This window comes from Pinus tabuliformis, chromosome 2_1, assembly GCF_031772625.1.
Source record: "Pinus tabuliformis cultivar Carrire ecotype Pingquan chromosome 2_1, CPIR1, whole genome shotgun sequence".
Lineage (NCBI taxonomy): Eukaryota > Viridiplantae > Streptophyta > Pinopsida > Pinales > Pinaceae > Pinus > Pinus tabuliformis.
In genome coordinates this window covers 76,682,233-76,704,665 of record NC_142299.1, presented here as the reverse complement: position 1 = coordinate 76,704,665, position 22,433 = coordinate 76,682,233, and the positions used below count along the sequence as shown (strand labels likewise).

Here is a 22,433-nt window from a genome sequence, read left to right as displayed (position 1 = left end):
TAAAATATATTAATTAATTAAATTATAATTATGATATATTAGTTATAATTTTTTTTGAATAACTCTATTTTTTTTTATAAAACTTTTTTTAATAATATTAATATTATTATTATAAATTTTTTTAAATAATAATTAAATTAATTTAATATATATAATAATTAAATTGATTTAATTATATAATTAATTTATAATGAAATGACTATAGCGTCGCGTTGAATCTAGTCATCGTTTGACCGGCTTTGAAAAACTTGTGAAGGCCCGCTTAAACAACCCGTGACAATGCCGACAGGATTCAATGGCGTTTGAGCAACGACAACGTATGGCGTGGCACTGACTATGTTCTGGCAGGTCGACGAGCTTAGTGGAGGGGTTGACAATGGAGATAGTTGTTGTGTCTTTTTGATCGACAGAGATATCCCTGAATATAACATGACGGAAACCCCAAAAAGCTTGTAATTTTCTGTATATAAATGGTGAACCATTCATACTGAGGGCTCTGTTTGCTGCTGCTTTGGAATCGAACTCGACTATCACAGTCCCTTTTGGATGACCAGTTGAAATATTAAATAACATTTGAATGGAGTTCACTTTTCCACATTTTTCTAAAATACTTCTCACTATATCTACAGGAAATCCCATATCCACCAACCTTTGTATCTTGTCTTCGTTATCAACATCTACTACATTTGCAAAAGTACTGGTCCAGTTACGCGCAGTGTTTACAAATGCTTCATAGTCTGTAAGGTATTGCCGTGCTACAACCGCATCCTGAGGATCGTTGGGTTCTGGTGCTGAAAGCAAGGCTTGCAAAGAAAGTAAGGCTGTATTCAATGTTAGTGCGGGCGACCACTTATCTTTGAGAATATCCAAGCATATTGCTCCGCTTTCACTGCTGATATTAGGGTGCCACACTTTTGTGATAAACTGCATTTTTGGGGGCACAAATGGATACTGCTGAGGCACACGAATGTCAACTTGAAAGACGCCCTCTTCATAAGGAGTACCCACAGGGCCTCTAATGGTCCCGCACAGGTGTGACACGTCATTATCGCCGCAGACCTTAATCCTGATACCCGTTAACTGCGTATTTCTTTCTATCTGATTTATCTCCTTTTGTATCCGTTGAACGCCAAGCGCCATTGTTGCTGGTAAAACTCCAATCTCTCAATCTTTGTTAGTGTCTCTTCGTTTTAATCTTGGTATGTTAGCGTCCCTTGAAGATGTTTAATGGTGCATGTTGGAGACAAGCTTAGAATCAGAATTTTGTTGTTGTTGTATGACAACCAACGTTTTTCCCTTGGAGGTCCATGCGATTTCAGGGGACTCTGTAAGTTCATTCTGATTCGAATGAGAAACAAGATAAGCTACTTCTTTTTTTTTCATATTCCCAATTGGATTCGGATTTTGAGTGGTCTTCTTCTCTAGTTTTCATATACCCACTTTGACTATCCTTCTCATCACGATCGTTGTTGAGTTCATTTTCATCTTCATGTGGATCTTCTTCATCATCTTCCTCATTGTTATGATATTGTTCATCTTCTTGTTTGTCAATTCTCTTTTGACATGCTTTAACTTCTGCATATGATTTTTTTAAACTCTGAAATGCTTCTTGAATTTTACTAAACTGCTCAATGCAATCACAACGTGAACGTAATGGCACATTGTGCGGCAAACAACGTTCAAAGACCCGCATGATTATATTGTGCGCCATGGCTCTGATACCACTGAAGCATAAAAACTATGGCTGAAGCAAGAAAACTGATAGCTTGGAAACTTGAATGTAAAAATACATACAAGTATTTGTAAATAATAATTTATTAATATATAAAAATGTATATGTGATGAATGTTACAATGAGGACCCGCATTTACATACCTAAGCAGGTGTCCTTTTGTGAATGGGCATGTCTTTTAAACATGCCTTTTCACTTAACTTAATGACTATTTAACCTATTTAATATTTGATTATTTAATATTTACATTTATTATATGTTATGAATTATATTCATAACACACTACAATAGTATTTGAATTCATTTGACTCATATTTGGTCCCATTATCGGTCCTCAATATTTTGATCTTCTTCCTTGTTTGATTCTCGACCAAGGCTTTGAAGGAGCGGAACCATTTGAATACTTCATCCTTCTTCTTTAAAAAATAGATCCATGTCTTGCGAGAGAAGTCATCCACAAAAATAGCATAGTACAAATATCCACCCAAAGATGTCACAGGCAACATACCTAATAGATAATGAACCAATTGAAGAATATCAGTGGTTTGAGTCTCACTTGAGGGGAATGGTTCCCTTGTATGTTTTCCAGCTTCACATCCCTGGCAAACACCTTCATGATTTAAGTTGAATTCGGGTATCCTTGTGACCATCTTCCTTACATCAGGTAAGGCTTTGAAATGAAGGTGAGCAAATCTTCGGTGCCATAATTCGGATTGAAGAGAAGTATCACAAGTCATTACTCCCAACAGACTTCCTTCAACTTGATAGAGACCTTCAACCTTGAATCAAGAGTGAATGCATCGCTTGGGTTCCTTTGCCAAACACGAACCTTCCCATCAATTAATGTTACCTTGAAACCTTTATCCTCCATTGCAGAAATAGAGACCAAGTTCTTTTTCAGATCAGGTACATATAACGCTTCTTGTAAGTGGAGCGTTTGACCTTGATTTAAGTGAAGAGTAGCCTTCCCAAGTATAAGTTCCATATTCGTCTTCCTTTCAACCAAGTTTGAGAGGGCTTCCTTGTACCCAGTGAAGTGCCTTGAGGCACCACTATCAATCAACCAATGGTCTAATGTACCCTGAGGAGAGGCAGTGGAGAGGGCGGAAATACCATAAAATTCTTTTTGCTTTACAACATTAACTTCATCATACTTGGAGTTTCTCGACTTCTTGGGAGGACGACCACTTCCATTTCGAGCAACATGAGCATTCCTCTTTCCTTTGTTATTGAACCTATTGTTCCTTTGATTTCCATTCCCTTTGAAGTTTTTGTTATTGTTGTCATCATCTCGGAGTATCCCTCTTGTGAGGATACTCTCTAGCGAAGTGGCCAATCCTGTTACAATTGAAGCATCTTCCTTTCCTTCATTCTTTGAACCCTGACTTGAATCCTTGTCCTTGATTCCTTGGACCAATATTGTTCCTTCTCTTAGAATGAGCGGAGAAGGTGGTAGGATTATTTGCATTTGAGGGCTTGTCCCTTTCCATCATCCTTATTTCTTCTTGAGCGCATCTGGCCAATAGTTCATCAAATCTCAGAATCCCGTCATTGTTGAGAATGGTAGTGTTGAACACATCCCAATCTCTTGTAAGGCCTCCGAGTCCAATAAGAGAGCGTTCTATGTCACTAGTGACTTCACCAATAGATCGAAGATCATTCTTGATCTTGGTAATCCTCGTGAAGTAGGATTGGATGGATTCTCCTCTATCCATCTTGATATCTTTGAGCCTGTTCTTGAGAAAGAGAATTTGATTTTCATTATTTACTTTGAACATCCCAACCAACTTTTCATACATCTCCTTAGATGTTTCCAAATCAGAAATATAGGCAACCAAAGGTTTATGAATAGAATCAACAATAATCTTCTTAGCTTTAACCTCACCTTTCTTGTACTTGGTTTGTGCAACAATGGATGCATTTGAAGGAGGCTCTGCTATTCTTCCTTTGACATAGTCCATGGCATCATTCTCTTCCAAAGTTAGATCCAAAGTCATTTTTCATGCATGATAGTCGGATTTGTCCTTAAGCTTGTCCTCAGATTTGAAGAAAGATGTAGTCGTCATTGGGACTAGTTCCAAGTCCTTGTTGAACAACTTCCCTTAGTGATTGCTTTGCTTCACTCTTGCTTGGGCTTTGTCTTCACCTGACCTTTGATACCATGTTAATTTTAGATAACAATGATATGTTCTATGCTTAAGCACAATTTACTTCAATGTTCCTTTAGCAGCTCAATGACAATTTCCAATTATATCCAGTAGCAATCACATTAACTTATAAACATTGATACTAAATGCAGATAGAACATAAAATCATATGCAGAAGACAAGCCAAGACAAGAGGACACTAGATGTGGCGGATACCAAGGACAAACCCTAATGTGGGGAAAACCCTTTTGTCAAATCTTCTTATTATTCTTCAATAGTTCAACATAGAGAGAGAGAGTACAAATATCATAAATACAAGCCCAGAACAGATCTGCCAAATCAACATTCAAATCAGTAGTCAATGCAGCCCTAACCAGAAAGTCAACGGTGGTTAAAGCTGCCCCAAATCATCCTCTAATCAACTCAGTCAACAATAGAAAAATGCGGCCTCCAAAGAGGGTCAAAGTCAACCCGAAAAACCTTGTAATTTCTGTGGTCAAACTTGAAAGTCAATGCTGAAGTCAACATAGACAAACAATCCCAATCATCTCGAAAACCGTGCCAAACAATCCGGCTTGTAGAGATTGAAATTCTGCCCCCAAAACACAAGTCAACCATGGTCAAAATGCCCAAGTCAACGCTGCCCTAATCTCATAAATTTTGGTCCCCAAAACTAGTCCAGAAATCTACTTTCCTTCCACACGTGCAAAGAAGAGAGAGCCTCCAAGTGTACGAACCAATCAAGAGAGGAGAGAGAAGATGATGTGATGAGATGATATGATGATCAAATGAGAGAAGGGTCACTTCTATTTATATGCTTCGTTGAGGGTGAGGAGACACATCCATTGCGCTTCTTAAGCCTACATTTGACTGAGGCCAAACTTGACAATTTTGTTGATTTGGGTTAGCATCGGATGTGCTGTAGCCATGAAAATTGGTGGAGAGGCTAAAGCACATAAGATCACCAAGACCCAGAAATGGTTTGAGGAAATTCCACCCGGTTAGAGAGTTATTAAAATAATTGATATTTTAATGGGGTTCCTAAGTCTAAACTTAGGAAAATTAAAATGTTAATGGGTATTAATATAAAACTGGGTGAAAATGTTCTAAATGACATGGATCAAGCCAAATCTAATCTTAGCCATTGATTAGGGAATTAATCTCGACCGTTGAAGACTCAATAGGAAAAGTACAAGAGGAGGCTTGAGGGTCAGTTGGAGATACACTAAGCTTGATCAGTCAGTTCGATTTTTTGGAGCGGGGTTTGCTGAGAATATTCGAACAAGTGATCTGAGTTGTAGCGAGGGGCTTTGAGTGCATAGCATAGAAGCAGAGATAATGCTGGAGGGCCAGCGCAAAGATTGAGGAAGCTACACAGAGTCAGCAAGAACCATGTAGAGAGGCAGAGAGACTGCGCAAAGGCTAGCAGGACCTACGTGGGTGACGTAGAAGGCCAGAGAGCCAGCGCAGAGCATCAGAGGGCTGATGCAAGGGGGTTTCAGAGCTACGTAGAGGCCACGAGGGCTGGCGCAAGGCCTCAGAGGAGCGTTGGAAGGTTTTTTGTGGAGCAGAGATGCCAAATATCTTCTTCCGAAGAGAGGTATTACTGCCAGATAGATATCTCTGTTGGGTGAGCCAGTTTGGCACCCTAGTTGTACTCAAGAAAGTTGCCTAGTAATAAAACCCTCAGAACTGCTGTACTGGTTTTCCCAAGTTGGGTTTTTGCGGGGACGATTGTCCAAAAATAACAGTGTCCTTTGTGTTTTTGTTTGTTATTTCAGTTGTTGATCTTTAGATGGTTGAGACTGCATTTGTGTTTATTTTGAGTATTTATATTGTTAAATAACTTGTTAAGGAATAAACAAGTAGGTGAAATAAACCAGATAATGCACGAAGAATTTCTGACGTGTTAGAAATTCCAACAAATTTGTCCATGAGAAAGAATAAATTCAAAATTCCATTTTTGCTTGTTAGAATGGGATGATCTTTATATCAAAATTTTACCTCTCGGAAAGAGGAATCCAATGCAATAATCATCTCCCTCATAAGAGTTGTCCTAAGGTGGAAGATTCACTGTAGCCCACAAATGTTCCTTTCTTCCCAGATGCATCTAGTTTGTTTCTATCTATGTTGCAGGAAACGTTGCCTGCAAGTCTGTTTCAGCCAGGAAACGAAACAAAAACGCGTACCATACGGCTGGAAACGGGTTTCTGGCCGTACAGGCATGTTTCACGCTGGAAAAACGTGGCTAGCACGGCCTGAAATGAGTTTCCAGGCTGTATGACGGAGTTTCCACTTCACATTGCGATTTTTTTTTTTAATTTCTTTCGGTTCTAATTTTTTATTGGGCAAATAAAATAACTTGTGGATGCTTCTAGATGCATCTCTCAAGTTATGAAAAGACTCTCGCCTCATTCCCTCATCACACAATTGAGCAAGTCGTTTCTCTTGGAGACAGACGATTTTAGCAAAGGAGAAAAGAAGAAGAGAGCAGTGGTCTTTTGTCTTTATAGTTCTTGCAGCCTCATAGTCTTTATTGTACTTGCATCCTCATATATATAACAAAGGTTGATTTTGGATATATAACAAAGGTTGATTTTGGATATTCCGATAGTGCTATTTTCATTATGTGATCATTCATGAGTAAATGGGATGTAAATACAATCATGATGTTTAAAATTTAAATGTAGTAAATTATAATATATCATGTATGCTTTATGATTGCACATACCATTTCTTAAATATTGTAAATTCTAATATATATATATAATATATATATATATATATATATATATATATATATATATATAGATATGTCGCATTTCCCCATTTCCAAAATTTTTGGAGGGCGGGGGGTCACGCTTCGTACCCGTGCCCGTTTCAGAAACTCGTACTCGTTTCCCCATACGGGTTACACTGATACCACTGAAGCAACAAAACTTATAGCTTGTTGGCTTTAATGTAAAAATACACAAGAGGTATTTGTAGTAATAATTTATTATATATAAAAATGTATAAGTGATGTCGAATGTTATAGTGAGGACCCGCATATATACCTAAGTAGGTGCCCTTTCGTGATTGGGCATGTCTAAAAGACATGCATTTTCACTAAAATAATGACCACTTAACATAATCATTACTTGATTATTTAGTATTTACATTTATTTATATTTATTTATGTTTATTTTATTTTACACAATTTATGTTCGTAACAATATACTGAAAGCAATTGTGACCGAAGTTGGAGATCTGCATCTTTTCGAATCCTATCCTTCTCGTGATGTACTTCTCTTTGATTTTGGAATAAAATGGTGAATTTAAAATTTCATGCAACCATATTTGAATTTGTCTGGAAAAATATGTTGATTGGTGTTGATAAATCTAGGGCATTCAATGTTAACAATTTCTCTGCTTGATAATTGCTTGTGATATGTTTTTACTTCTTAGCTTATGATCCTTTCTTCTCCGTTATCTTATTAGTGTGTTCTCTTCATCAAGACAATTACGAAAATAAATAAAGACAAGTGACACAATAAATAGGCTTCTTTAGTCAGGGCCAAAACTTCTCACCTCTTAAGAGGAAAACCCGATAAAATTCTTCTTCTAGATCTTCAATTGATAAGTACCAAGACCATGACACAGACCCTTGACTATAGTATCCTATCAAGAACCTTGCCACCAACCTTGATGCTTTGTCTCTTCCTTCCTTCACCTTTCTTCTTGATCTAGAATTGCTTCTTCTAGTCTTCTTCTAGAGAAACTCAGTCTCTATCTCATATACTGCACCTTCACAACTTCCCTAGAGAATCTTGGTCTCTAGGTCTTCTAGAGAGAAACTTGGTTTCTTCTTTGATCACTTAGAAGAGTCTTTCTTTTGCGGCCCCAAAAGAAATTTCACTACCCTAACTTCGCATTGCCCAAAAGAATTTTCGCTGCCCAGATTTCGCACTATCCAGAAGAAACTTCGCTACCCAGACTTCACATTGCCCAGAAGAAACTTCGCTCTACCCAGAAGAAACTTCGCTCTACCCAGAAGATAATGTCCCAGAATAAACTTCACACTTTTCTTTCTCTGCTCCTTCTTCGCTCTTCTTTTAGCCCTGTTGACCACTACCGGTCAACTACCCATGCAGTACCCCCCCTTTTTCTTTGCAAAAAGGGGTAGCACCTGATCGACGTGCCCGTGCCATCCTGTAGTCATCAACAGCTTGATCATTTTAATTGTAAACCCAGTCTGCATGTATGAATTGTAAATAATCTTAGCAGATATGAGTCGTTTGTGTAAAATTGCCTAGGTGGACCTAACTTTCTAATGATAATCTACGTCCCGGAAGGTTTTTCGTCTCACCGATCTATGATCGGTAGAGTTTTCCTTCAGCCTGACCCCAAAGCCGGGATGCATTTTGTTATTAGAACTTTAGGAGAATCCTAGTGTGTTAATCTGCTAGATTATAGTTGTGTCGCAGAAACTGGGTGATTTATGAGGGTCTATGATAAAGGGGTTTTCCCCCTTAAGATGTAAATTGTAAAAGTCATGATGTAATGTGTCTTGAGGGTTGGAAAATGTTTTAAATCCCCTCATGAGTCCTAAGTCCTAGGTGATGTTTCCAAAGGCTTAGTTCGATGATCCATTTAAGAAAATAAATAAAATAATAAAATAAATAAAAATTAAAAAATTAAAAAAATTAAAAAATAAAAAAATAAAAAAGTGAAATAAATAAATAATTTTTTTTTATAAAATAAAGCAAAAACCCTAAATAATAAAATAATAATATTTTGAGTGAATGCATGCAAAATATTATTTTTAATAATAAGTTAACAATTTCGACGGATGAGATTAAGAGATGTCTTGATCCTCATCGACGGTCGAGATCATCTCGACATCGATCACTCGAACTAGCCGTTGGGAATCGGGATCATTTCCTTTAAGTAGGGTGCTAGGGGTCATTTCCGATCATTGGATCTGTGAGTCGTGTACTGAAGAAGCTCTCTTGTAAACTGTTTCTGATTAATAAAAGAAGACTTTGGGGTCCAAATCTTGCTGGTGTTACTCTCTGGAAGTGCTGTGAGCTGTCTTATTTTCTGCATATTTTACTTTTCAGCCATTAATAATAGATTATTGTAGAGTATTGTGAGCACAGGTATCTTGTTCACTTGCTAGGGTTTGAGTGCTGTTAGGGTTTCTGAAGTATTGGCAGGTATCTCCATTACTTTTTGAGATCTAGCAGCATTTTTGCCCTCTTTACTGATGGTTGTTTTGAGCTGTGCAGCAAACCCTTACTGAAGAAGATTGTTGGGCGTTTGGGGAAGTTCTCAGCTGAACCAGCCAACTCCCGCAAGCATTTTTTGCTGAGCCCAGTTGGATTTGATCCTGGGTCTATCATTCAGTTTATTCTCCTAATTTGCATGAGAGATTTTCTGAAGTTCTTCATAGTGAAAATCTGAAATTTTTGTTCTTTAAAATATTTCTGTTCTTATTGCTGAATGTGGCTGTTAAGGGGCCAAAATCTGTAAATTAATCAGCTATTTTAGGGTTTTAAGTTTTGCTTTATATACAGGTTTAATTAGGGTTTTCAGTTTTGGTTTCAGGCATATATCATTCCTTGGGTGATCTTTTCCATTTCAAGTTGCAGGATTGTTAAAATTTTTTAAGGCCCTCACCCACACCTTACTTCGCCAGCGGATACAATCCTTCCACACTCAGTTCGAGGTTCAGATGCCTTAGGGCATTGCATATTGTGCTGATCTATCATTATCTGGCCAATCAGAAAAAAGAAACATCAACGCATTTTATCAATTGCTGCCATCACGTGAGCCTGTCAGATGTTGCAACGCATACACCAAATAATCCTTAGTAGTATTTTTTTTTTGTGCGTTGACTGAAGAACGTGTTTTTGTATCCAAAAGCGTTCAAGTAAATTGGCTCAGAGCATTTCGTGTGGAGGCTTTGGGTTGAACAGGGTAGCATTTGTTATCTGGCATATGCGCTGTCAGGGTCAGCATGAGTACCCATTGAAAACAGAGATAAATCGATATCCACAAGTCTGTATGCGGTGCTCCATCATTGCATTCCCTGTGGATTTAAGCTGCAAAAAGCCGATCCAAACACGTTCTTGTCGAGGGTATATGCAGACAGAGTTGCTCAGCGTTCATCTGCCGTCAAAATCCTTTGCTGCGTTGTGCGTGGAGGTGGATCGAAAACGCTCAGGTTTCGCTGCCACCATCAAGAAGTTTCCAGATCTGCATTTCTCACACCCATTCAAAAGAAAATCGACTGAGCCTTTGAGATTGGGCAAGAATCAAGTTTGTCTGCTGTGGACGCCAGCTGTTCATCGACCTCCATCTGCACAGTTCCTATCAAGCTTGCACTTTCACGCCTTTTTCTCACGGGCCAGGTGAACGATTCAAAGTTTTTTTTTGTGTGTGGGCGCTGGATAATTGCTGCAATAAACCAGCGTGCAAACCCGTCTGCAACCCTCCCTTCCGCCATCGAGCAAACTCCCGCCGTCAAGCTCCCGTCGACCTGCGTAGCACCAAGCAAGCTCATCGACTCTCATTTCATTGTATATTGCAGGTTTCGTTCTGATATGCATGGTTCGAATTTTTTTTTTTAATCTAAGTTTTAGCTTTAGTTTAGTCATTGGTTTTCTTATTTAGGCTAACGTATAATGTATCGCATTTTTTTATTTAGTTTTCTGGGTTATTTTCTTTAGTTTAGTGTAAAAAATTTCTTTTAGGATTTTAGAGTTGACTTAATTTTTAGTTCTAATTTAAAATTTAAAATTATAAAAATTTAAAAAAAATAAAAATAAAAATAAATATATATAAAAAAATATAAAAAGTCCTTTTTGACTTTAGTTAGGCTTAGGGTTTTATATTTTGTTTAAATTTCTTTTTTAGATTTAAAGTTGTAGGTTTTAAATTAGATTTGATTGTTTTAGATTAGCTTTTGGTATTAGAATTATATGTTTCTTAGTTTAGTTTTAGATTTAATGTCATTTAGATTATTTTTAGATTTTTCTTTTTAGGTTCATTCAACACTAATTTTTTAATTTTTTTTTATCTTAAAAAAATAATAAAAAATATAATAATTTCTTTTAAGCATAGATTTAGATTTTAGTTTCGATCCCTTTTAAATTTATTAAAAAAAAATAAAAAATTTGAAAAGCATAAATTCTCCACTACAATAACCAACCCTTCTTTCAAGAAATACCATAGCAATGTGTGCAATAAGGTCCACTTTCGTTGTAACACCCTATAAGAGAGGGATTGTTAGGGTACATTGCACATAGTAGTTCATTAGGACCTCATTAGCGCCTACACTATGGCCATCATTGGACTCTCTTTCGTACATTATTAGGGGCACGTATGACCACTTTTTATCCACTACTAGACATTTCCTATCATTTAGCAAATTCGTTTTTTAGGGGGTTTCTATTTTTAGCGGGGGTGCCACCGAGGATGCCATGTGGCACTCAGTGAACACTGGTTGGAGGATGACATGGCTATTTCCACTCCATAAATTCATACTGCCTCATGCATATGCCTTCCTTGAGTATGCACTTCCTCCCTATGTTAACTACCATTTCTCTCTCCTCCCCTTGTTAGTTAACTTTTAGTCCTATTTTGGAGTTTATTTAGTTAGTATTTTGCACGTGAGAGCTATTAATTAGTTCTAACTGATTTCTAACTCCACTTCTTCCAGTTGACTCCATTTTAGGATATTTTGCTAATTTTGGGTTTCTTAGTCTATTTTTGACTTATTTGTGAACTAGGGAGAGTGCTTTTGAGTTACACCGATTGCATGCACATGGAACCCCAACCTAATTTGAGTTGGTTGGCCTATTGGTTAGTCTATATATCATATTCATGTTCAACAATAATATACCATCATATTTTACGAGTAATTCGAATTGTCTCCTTGCGTCATTGGTCAATTTCACAACAATTTTATTCTTTTTCCTTTCTTATTTTACAAGTAGCTAGTCTAGTATTTTTTTTCACACTTAGATCCTATGATTGTGCTTAAAATCTGTTAAACATCACCTTGGCTAAGACCAAATATATGAAATATAAACCTTGAATACCTTATTATTCACAATGATACATATTTATAATACATTGGAGTGACCCTTGGTTTCGTATTCCAAGTGGCCTCTTGGACTCGCTTTGACTGTTCAGCTTCACACCAACCCTTAGAGGATTAGGTGTCCAACATTCCCCCCTTAATCCGAAGGGGTATGTGTGAGTCCAAGAAGAGCGCTGTAATAAAAAGTGTGCAATAATGCATGGCAGCATTAGGCTTAATGTGCTCTCCGAAATGTTGGCATAAGGTGGTGGTTTAAGGATGCCCACCAACAATGGAACGCTTAGTGCAGTTCCCGAAACTCTTCCAAGTCTCGTAAGAAGTTGAAATCTTCTGCTAGGGGAAGTGTCCCTAATGCTTTGGAGAGGGAGACCTTCAACTTGGAAACTGGAGGTCTACAACCTGCAGTGGTTTTAGGATGACCACCAACTCTGGAATGCTTAATACAATTCTTGGAACTCTTCCAAAACTGGCAAAAAGCTGAAGTCTTCTGCTAGAGAAAGTGTTGCCAATTCTTTGAAGAGGGAGAATCTCAACCTGAAAAGGGAGGTCTCAACCCCACATAGATGGTTTAAAGCGGACCACCAACCAAAGGCATGCTTAGGGGCATCTTTGTCTCTGGCTACAACTCTGAATTTGGTATGGCATATTGTGGCTCAGGCTTGCTTGATGAAGCTTCGAAGCTTGTATATGACCATCATTTCCCCCCCTGTCAGATACAAGGTGAGATGATAGGGAAAACTTAACTGCAAGACCCTTTAATATTCTAGAAGAGATTTTGATATATGACTGCAATATCTTCTTGGTTGTTGAAGCCCATAGCCAAGAAGCGATCCATCCAAGATGAATCTTTGTTCTTGCAAGAGGCTTGTTTTTGAAGCATTTGTGTGAAAAATGAGTATGCTGACCACAATGCTTGCACAGATGAAGATCAAAACAATGATATTTCATATGGCCAACTCGGTCATAATGTTGGCATTGGACAACTTGTTGTGGCTGTTGTGAAAGAGGAGCAGACTCTGGAACAATTGAAGATGAATTGTCATAAATAAATCCCGCACTCTAAAACTGGATGGGATTTGAGTAATCTGGAATACGAAAGGACACATCCTTGTCATATCCAAGACCAGTTCTATGCTTGTTATGGACAAGCTCTTCCCAAGGTCTAATGATGGGCTTGAGAAGTGTAGGATGAACTTCTAAATTTGCATGCACATATTCTCTTGAATCAACCTCAACTTTATATTCTTGCTGTTGATGGGAGTCTATCTCAATGTTCTGGACAGAAACAAATTCAGAATGATGACTCCATTGCTATAATTCTTTTTGTTGAAGCTGAGATTCAAGCTGCAAAAATTCTATCTTCTCTTGTGCATTTTGTATCTGTGAAAGTGTCTTTGCTGACTTTACCTGTGCTTTCAACAATTGAAACGATTAGAGTTCTTAATAACTCTAATAAATTATCAATTCTGACCATTATTTCAACAAATAATACGACAATGAGGAAAATATACCCACTTGTACTCTCAACACATTAGGAAGAGTACTCTTAGCACATTAAGAAGAGTAGACTCCAAGTAGAAAAAAACTATAAATAATCTTCCAGATGCAAAAAAACCTTGGTCTCAACAAGAGAAAATGACACCTGAAAAGAGTTTCAACTCAACGCAAAGCCGAGAGGAATATAATGCATTTAAATGTATGGTCCTAATAATGAGTAGAGACAAATTGAATTGATAACCAGTAGCAAATTTATGAGAAAAATACCTACTTAATCACTGTTTCCAATATAAATTTGTCTCAAGTGCGTTGGCGATCTAGTGCCTCTCGAACGAACTCTTTGGAAGAGCGCTCTGGATCATAGTGACATCAAGTGGAGTGGTCATTACATCCCAAATAAAACTCGGATTCTTGGCACAGGTTGACTGCCCCTTTAACAAAATGGCAGCATGGGTTTTATACTTCATCGATGGTTTACCAAATTTTCTACATTGCTTTCCCACCATGGCAAGAAAGGCAAAACCATTTTGCAGTGATGAGAACAATAACTATATCTTTGCTTTACAGTTGCGATGGCACTTTCCAGCGTTAGGATGTTGAAAAACTTCATAGAGATACGTTGCCCAGATATGAAGAATGAGATCTCACGTACTCATTCAACCATACATTACAATCTGATTATAAGAAATCACATTCCAGGGATAAGAAGTGCTTGGAACACTAAGCAGAGTGAGTATAACTTGAGATGTAGAGATAGCGCGCCTTGGAAAGAGGAGATACAACTCGTCCTTTCCTTGAAAGCCTCCACGAACTGATATAACTTGAAAACTTGGTCCAAGGTAGTAGGATAATTAGAAACTCGTGCTACACAAAGAAATTTCTACCTTTGCAAACCTAGATATGCTCTAGCAAGACAAATTTTGGCCAGCTATAGGCGGAGAGGACAACAAAGCCCTCAGTTGTTGGCGCTTCTTCCAAGGAGGAGTGGGGTACCAGAGAATCACAACTTGCTTTTCACATCCATCTTATGATTTTGTGAGCATGGCTATGCAATAACATTGGGTTGGATACAAGGCATTGATTAAATGGACCAGCTTTTGAACATGGGTTTCCCTCACGCTGATAGCTCAGTGTCTTGCTGCTACTCTAAAAGCCACTGAATGGATACTCAACCAACGCTCCGAGAGCCAAAATGTGCAACCCGTCCCGGGTACAACACGAAGCACGAGTAGATCGATTCTTTCAAGGGAGTTTGCAAAAACCTTCTTCGCAAGATGAGATTGTGAATGTTTTGCCTTTCGATCATTCAAAGATTATTGCTACTGGTACCGAAGGATGTGATCATCTGGATAGTGAATACAAAGTTGAATTGGGAATGGAGAGCATTTGTGAAGATCAGTCCAAAGGAGCCGCACAATTGTACGTAGAAGAGAAAGCATGGCCGTCAAACTTAGGTGGAGATTGTTTAGGATCTGCTAATGCAATGAAGTCCATCCCGTCTTTGTTGCATTCAAGAGAATCTCCTGATGCAAAACGTTTGCTCAAAAGGCAGAAATGGGAACCTCGAGATTCTTCAAGCCATGCAAAACCCAACATTCCCTTTAAATTTCCATCAGCAGAGTTCACAAGAGGCAGTTGCAGGCTCGAGTGCTCGCTCAAGCGCTGCTCCCTTTAATGACACCCGCACAAACTTTTCAATGCAGAATAATTACACCTTCAGTATTGATTCCAACGCTCAAACAATTGCAGAGATTCCATGCACACAAAATTAATTCGAGGAGACACCAGCGCTCAATCAGGAGGCGCTTAGTTTGCTAGGGATGCAGAACGAGCAACCTTTTAATTGAGTGAGGATGGATAGTGCTGATAAGTTTTCAGCACCAAGTTCAATTAAATTTATATGTTGTCATTTCTGAATTGCAGGCGCCACAGGGTAACGAAGACCACAAAGCCAGTGGTTGGGCAAGGTCACAAGAACAATGGCTCAAATTGGAGTAGGGCCAGTAATCACCCTCTCTAATACCATGTTAAACATAACCATGGCTAAGACCAAATATATGAAAGAAAAACCTTGAATACCTTATTATTCACAATGATACATATTTATAATACATTGGTGTGACCCTTGGTTTCATATTCCAAGTGGCCTCTTGGACTCCCTTTGACTGTTCAACTTCCACATCAACGCTTAGAGGATAGGTGTCCAACAAAATCAAACAAGGATGAACTAGGAGCATGTGCAAAGTTATAGTTCCAAGCAGAAGGGCCACCAAATTCCTCAAACGATGAGCTACTAACCCAGGAGAATGTGCATGAAGACTGGAATGTCCCCCAATAGAAGCATGAAGTCCCTTCCAAATATATGTCATCATGTGAACTCATATTTGTCAGACACCTAATTGGTAGGGATTTGGTGAAATTGTAAATATTTTGTAAATATGTAAATATGAAACATTAGAATAGGAAGAGACATCGAACCTTGGAATTTGAAGCCAAAGGTCGCTATATCAATCTATATATATGTGTGCTTGGTTAATGGAAATTCATTTAGGTTTTGGGAGTTACCTCATCTGGCCTGACAAATGATGGACAGGAACCTACCTTGTTTCCCTTGAATGAACTATCAAATTGTTTCTACAATTTCTGGCTGTGTCCAAAATTGTTGCATTTTATTTAGCTTCATAACTAAGAATGGCAAAACTATTATAATTTCTGTTGAAGACCTCACGAGATTTTCTACTATAACTACCTTCATAGTAATTCTTGGGATTTTCATGGCGATTTCTTGTATTTCTACCTTTTGCATAGGCTCTACAATTTATGGCCTTATGCCCAAAATTATCGAAAGAATAACACAAGCGAAGAAAAATATTCTGGTACTGTGAGTGTAGGCAGTCTTCTCGATGGTTTTGTTCTTTTGAAGTCATGATCTTCTTCTTGAATCTTCTCCATTGCTAGTTGTTGTATGTCCTTCTTTAGTGACTTGTATTCTTCCTTTTTTGATGGGACCCTTGTGTTGAAGTTTCTAAGTTTACTTAGTTAGAAACCCTCCATGCACTTTATCTGATTTATTCCTACCTACTTGTTATTTTCCTTAACAAGTTATTTACAATGTAAGTATTGAAAATAAACACTAGTGCATGCTCAACATATTACAGATCAACAACTACTAGAAACAGAAACAAACACACCATATGACACCATTATTTTTGGACTAATGTCCCCGGAAAAACCCAATGTGGGAAAACCAGTGCGGCTATCTAAGGGTTTTCTTATGAAGCAATATAAGAGTACAATCTGGGTGCCGAAACTAGCCTACCCAACGAAGAATTTCCTTAGTAGTAATACCTCTCGGTTTCTGAGAAATCTATTGGCTGAAACCTTGGATAATCCTTTAGGCAGCTACTCAGCACCAATCTGCCCCAGAAACCCCAACGTCTGCCGAATCTGGACTGCGTCAGCCTCTCCTAGCCCAACGCTGGTGCTACATCAGCCTATCTTGGCCTGCGTCAGCCCCAGGAGGCCTTGCATCAGCTCTCTGAGCCTCTGCGTCAATTACGCTGGCCCCTCTGGTGTTCTGTGCAGCACTTAGCTGCCTCTGCGTGAGCACTGGCTGCTCCTGCGTCTCTCTCTCTGGTTGCTCTGCTGCTAACCCATCACTATCTCTACCTCTCTGTCTCTCTGTACTCAATGCCCCTCAGCTGCTCTTCCAATCACTGATTCTATCTCTGTTAGCAAACCTCGATCTAGAGAATAGAATGACTAATCACTTTGGTGCAATGTTGCACGAAGCGCCCCCCCCGGTTCCAAGCCCCGAAGCGTGTCCCGTACGGAAGCGCCTAGGAAGCTTCGCCGGAAGCGCGCTTCCCAAATTCGTTAGCGCCGCTTCCGAAATTTTTACCGCTTCTTGGAAATTCGGAAGCGTGGTACGGAAGCGCCGCTTCCAGGCCTCCGAAGCGCGCTTCGTACGACGCTTCGGGCGTCGGAAGCGTGGCGCTTCTGTATGATTGCGGAAAAGCTTTGCGCTGTTTAGAAAATCGTTTTTTTTTCATTTCTTTTTTAAAATTTTAGGTGAGTTTGCTTGTTGGGGGTGGGTCCACCTTGGGTTGGGGTGAGGAATGAAGGCAAAAAAAATATAAATATAGCAAATGCTCCCTCATGGTAATGTTAAATTCTTAAAGTAAAAGTGACATTCTCCTTTATTTTTCATTTTCATCCTTTTACTTAAATTTTTAACATTACCATGAAATGACTCAGGATGTTTGAGAGTGGTTCCAGCCTCATTGGACTTCATATGGAGAAAATAGAATTTTATATCCTATTCAAAATTCAGCAGACTTAACAGTTTTCAGGAATTCAGGATCAATGGGATTGTGGCATTTCATTAGATTATATCAAGTATGAAGGTATGCGATTAGCATTTAATCAAGAGCACCAAGCCCTATATGTACCCTAGTGTTGGTGGTGTTAATTGTTGAACTCCTTTGTCACGCGGCACGCCCTTAGCAAAAAATTACCTTTCAATCAAGTCAAAATAATCGATCAAGCATGTTAAGCTTTTTCTACCATATTTTAACTCTTGAATTAGGTAGTTTGATCAAAATTGGGCAATGTTGACTAATATCCCTAGACAATCGAGGTAGAGGCAAAGGCTAGACAAGAGGAGAAGAATCTAGATGGTTGATGCTCGAATAATTAATCATTAATGTACAATGGGTGTTATATCTATCTTGATTTATGTAAAAATATGCATGTTTTCATGTCTTCTACAACTAATTTGGTATTTGGGATGTTTGTTTTGAGTATAAATGCAAATATATATATAGCAAACACTTCGCTTCCTAGATTTTTGGAAAATGACGCTTTCGCGTCCTCGCTTCCAAAAAACGTCCCCGCTTCGTCTCTGCTTTGTGCAACATTGCTCTGGTGTCTTCTACGAGTGACCCTCAAGCCTCCTCTTATACTTTTCCTGTCGACATCTCAACGACCGAGATTAAGTCCCTAATCAATGGCTAAGATTAGATCTGGTTTGATCCATGTCTTTTGGACCATTCTAACACAGATTCATATTAATACACATTAAAATTTTATTTTCGCTAAGTTTAGATTTAGGGACTCCATTAAAAATATTAATTATTTTATTATCTCTTGATCTGTTTAGAATTTGCCCAAACACTTTCTGGGTATTGGAGATCTCATGTGCCCCAACCTCTCCACCAAATTTCGTGGCTAGAGCACATCAAATGCTACCCCAAATCAACGCTCCCTCTTAGCGAGGACTGTGCTCTAGCAATACTCCTCACTAGTATTACTCTGATCATCCAACATCCGTACCTGTGCGGGTGCTAGGCCTTCATGCCCAACATCCTCTGCACTGCTGCCTCCTGTATTGCTGTCCATGGTTCTGCCACTGCCACTGTTGCATCTGTACGACAACACCCTCTACATCTGTGCTGCTACTGGTCCTTCCTCCCAGCACTGCATCTTCACTGCACCTCCTCTCATCATGCTGCATCGTGCTGCCACTGCTGCACTGCGACTCAAAATTCGTCTTTTTGTCTTTTCTTTAGAGGGTGATGCCTTGAATTGGTTTAATAATTTTCCTAAGGATTTTTTCCCTTCTTTACAAGACATTGTCAATGCTTTTAAAGATAGATATGATAGTCCAAACAACTTGGCTTTTGCCCCTAAAATTGTGCAACAAAATGAAAGTAATTTGATAAAAGGTCCAGCTGTCGGTGAAAGATTCCAAGACGATTCTTCATATCAGAATGTGTCATCCACCTGTACTATTCCAGATCAAATTCATGATAATGGAAAAGCAGGAATAAGTGACAACGAAAAGGAAGATCAGAAGAAAATTATACAAGAACTAATGATGCTGGTAAAAAATATGGAGATTAATCAAACTAATTACATCAATGATGTGAGAACTTTATGCACCCACCTGGAAAAGCGTAATAGGGAGATGGAGATTATGCAAAATCAGCATGCTAGAGAAATTGAGGCCATAAAGACTAATCATGACACAGTAATTAGTTTCATGCAAAGCAAAATATCATGCTTAGAGGAAAATATGACGACCATGAAAGCTGATCATGATAGGGAATTTAATTCTATGCAAAACAAGTTATTAAATTTGGATGAAGAAATGACTATCATGACGTTTGATCATAATAATCAGTGGGCCACCATGCAAGCAAATCACAAAGAAGAAATAAACTCCATGCAGCATTGCTTGATGGACATAAAGGAAAAGAAAGATAAAGTAATAAAAGATATGGAAGAATACCATGCCAGGCAAATCAGTGCTATAAAGGTTGAACACTCTAGTCAGATGGATGCCATTAAAATACAGGTTCAAAAGTTTCAACAATGGTCAAAGGATGAGAGAAACCAGGGGACATCAACAGATCAGGAGCCTTCTCATTTGTCGCAACAAGTTCCATCCTATTATGAGGAGGTCATTGGTTCAATTGAAAGATGGTTAATTGAAGGTGATCCAGATAGACTTAAAAATGATAAGGATCAGATGCAGGATAAAGAAAGACATGTCACGCATATCTCACATACTTCATCTGATAGCTTTGAAATAGAAAGTTACATGTCATCAGTGATACAGCGTGCCACAAAGAAAAAGCGCAAGAGAAAGAGAATGAGAAGAAGATTTGACGACCGTGAGTAGCTTGATTTTCGGATAGGAAAAAGTCCTACCATATGCAGAATTGGACATGGCACATCCGACAAGCAGCCGACAGATTTGCCTGAAAGCAGGAAAATTCTCAGTATACACTATATTGAACACATCTGATGCCACGGGGCATCCTTTGTATTGTATTTCTATCCCTACTCATTGTCTTTTCAAGCATTTCATTTCTGTTTTAGGATTAGATTCACTTTTCATGTTACTAGATAGTTAATAAATGAAGAGCTTTTATCTTTCCTGTGCTTAATGTATATGATGATTTTTGGGATGGACGCTACTTATATTTTATTGTGTGTTGCGTGGATGCAGATTCTGGATTCTCACGTTCCTACAGTGCAACAACGTGTCCCCAAGTAGAGCCAGATGTTGACCACTACCGGTCAACTACCCATGCAGTACCCCCCCTTTTTCTTTGCAAAAAGGGGTAGCACCTGATCGACGTGTCCGTGCCATCCTTTAGTCATCAGCAGCTTGATCATTTTAATTGTAAACCCAGTCTACATGTATGAATTGTAAATAATCTTAGCAGATATGAGTCGTTTGTGTAAAATTGCCTAGGTGGACCTAACTTCCTAATGATAATCTATGTCCCGGAAGGTTTTTCATCTCACCGATCTATGATCGGCAGAGTTTTCCTTCAGCCTGACCCCAAAGCCGGGATGCATTTTGTTATTAAAACTTTAGGAGAATCCTAGTGTGTTAATCTGCTAGATTATAGTTGTGTCGCAGAAACTGGGTGATTTATGAGGGTCTATGATAAAGGGGTTTTCCCCCTTAAGATGTGTTGTCGCACAAACTGGCACGACAACGCTCAGACCGGGGGCTGTCACTCTGATCCCCGGTCTCTCCGTTTAAGCCTGTCTCCCACGGCTAAGGGGGGTAGACCCTGAGGAAAGATAAAGGCCAACTGCCACAACAGTTGGGCCAGGAGACGAAAAGCACTAAAATGACTTGACGAATTGAGCAGACCAGTGCCTTAAAAGATCTAAATGATTACTAGCTAGATGATCGAAGAACATGAACCACGACCAGCAATCATCAGGAAAAGAGAGCAATGCCTTAAATATCCAGCAAAAAACCACAAAGCTCTTCGAATGACGATATCCAGCAAAACTAAGAGATAAATTCGCTTCAAATAACAGTAAAACCAGATATCTAATTTAGATTCAGATCTCAGCGTAAAGATATGCAATGATAAACGACTGAATGCAGTAAAAGTAATTCTCCAAACAATTTTTTTTTTATTTTTTTTATTTTTTTTTTATTTTTTAGTTTGTAAAAAAAAGAAAATATAAAAATCTATCTAAAACTAAACTACAAAACTAAATCTAAAAAATCCTATGATATTTTTTTTTTTTTTTTTGTTTATTTTATTTTTTTTTAATTTTAAAATAAATAATAAAAGAAATCTAATTTTAAAACATTCTAAATGCTAAACTATACAAATGACACATTAAAATTTAATTAAAACAAATCTAACTAAACCAAAGTCTAAAACACAACTAAACTAAGCATACAAATTTAATTTCCTAAAAAAAAAAAAGGAAATACGATTTAGTAAAATCTAAAATATAAACTAACGCATTTCTTTGCTTCCCCTTTTTATGATTTATATGAAAACCAAAAAAAAAGAAACTTCAACCTAAAATAACCTACGCTAACCTATGCCTACGCTAGCACTGACGGAGACCAAACAAATCGAAAGAGAAACGATTGCTGGGAGACTTCTCGATGGGCACAGGAGGCGGCAGCGAAAGGGAAATCGAGGATCAAAGTTTGCGGCGGCAGGAGGAATGCATACACCAGGCAACGTTTAATGAAGAAGCAGAGGTTTTCGAACTGGGCTATTTCCAAAACGAATGGAAACCACGCAAGCAAAACGCTGAAGAGAAAACCGGCTCAAGGTGAAAACGCAGTTCAAACCACAAGCAAAAAGACAACGCAGTCACAATATCAACGAGTGCGTTTGAATGAAGATCGGAGGCAACCTGACCAGTGATTGAAAGCGGTAGTAAGACAAGGTTTTCGCTGACAGGAGCAAGGAAATGGGCAATGCAAGCCCCAGCAACGCAGGAAAGAAGGCCAGCAGGGTATTTCGTGACCGCATTCAAGGGCGAGACAACCAGATGCAGGAGGTGTAAAACTGAAACACGACGGCAGAAATAAATCTTTTCAATGCAGCTGCACACAGATTTTCCTAACAAGTTACTGAGTTTTGGTTCAACTTGTCACTGGCGTGCTTTGTCTATTAACTCAATGGCA

General features: G+C 38.5%; 1 protein-coding gene and 1 pseudogene across 1 annotated transcript in view; one reads left to right on the top strand and one right to left on the bottom strand.

Moving 5' to 3' along the window:
- The window catches only part of NAR1 (ferredoxin hydrogenase), a 347,518-nt gene that overhangs the window by 168,121 nt on the left and 156,964 nt on the right, over nucleotides 1-22,433 (top strand). The gene's annotated exons all lie outside the window — the stretch shown is intronic.
- Nucleotides 223-1,140, bottom strand: LOC149198859 (ubiquitin-conjugating enzyme E2 27 pseudogene; annotated as a pseudogene).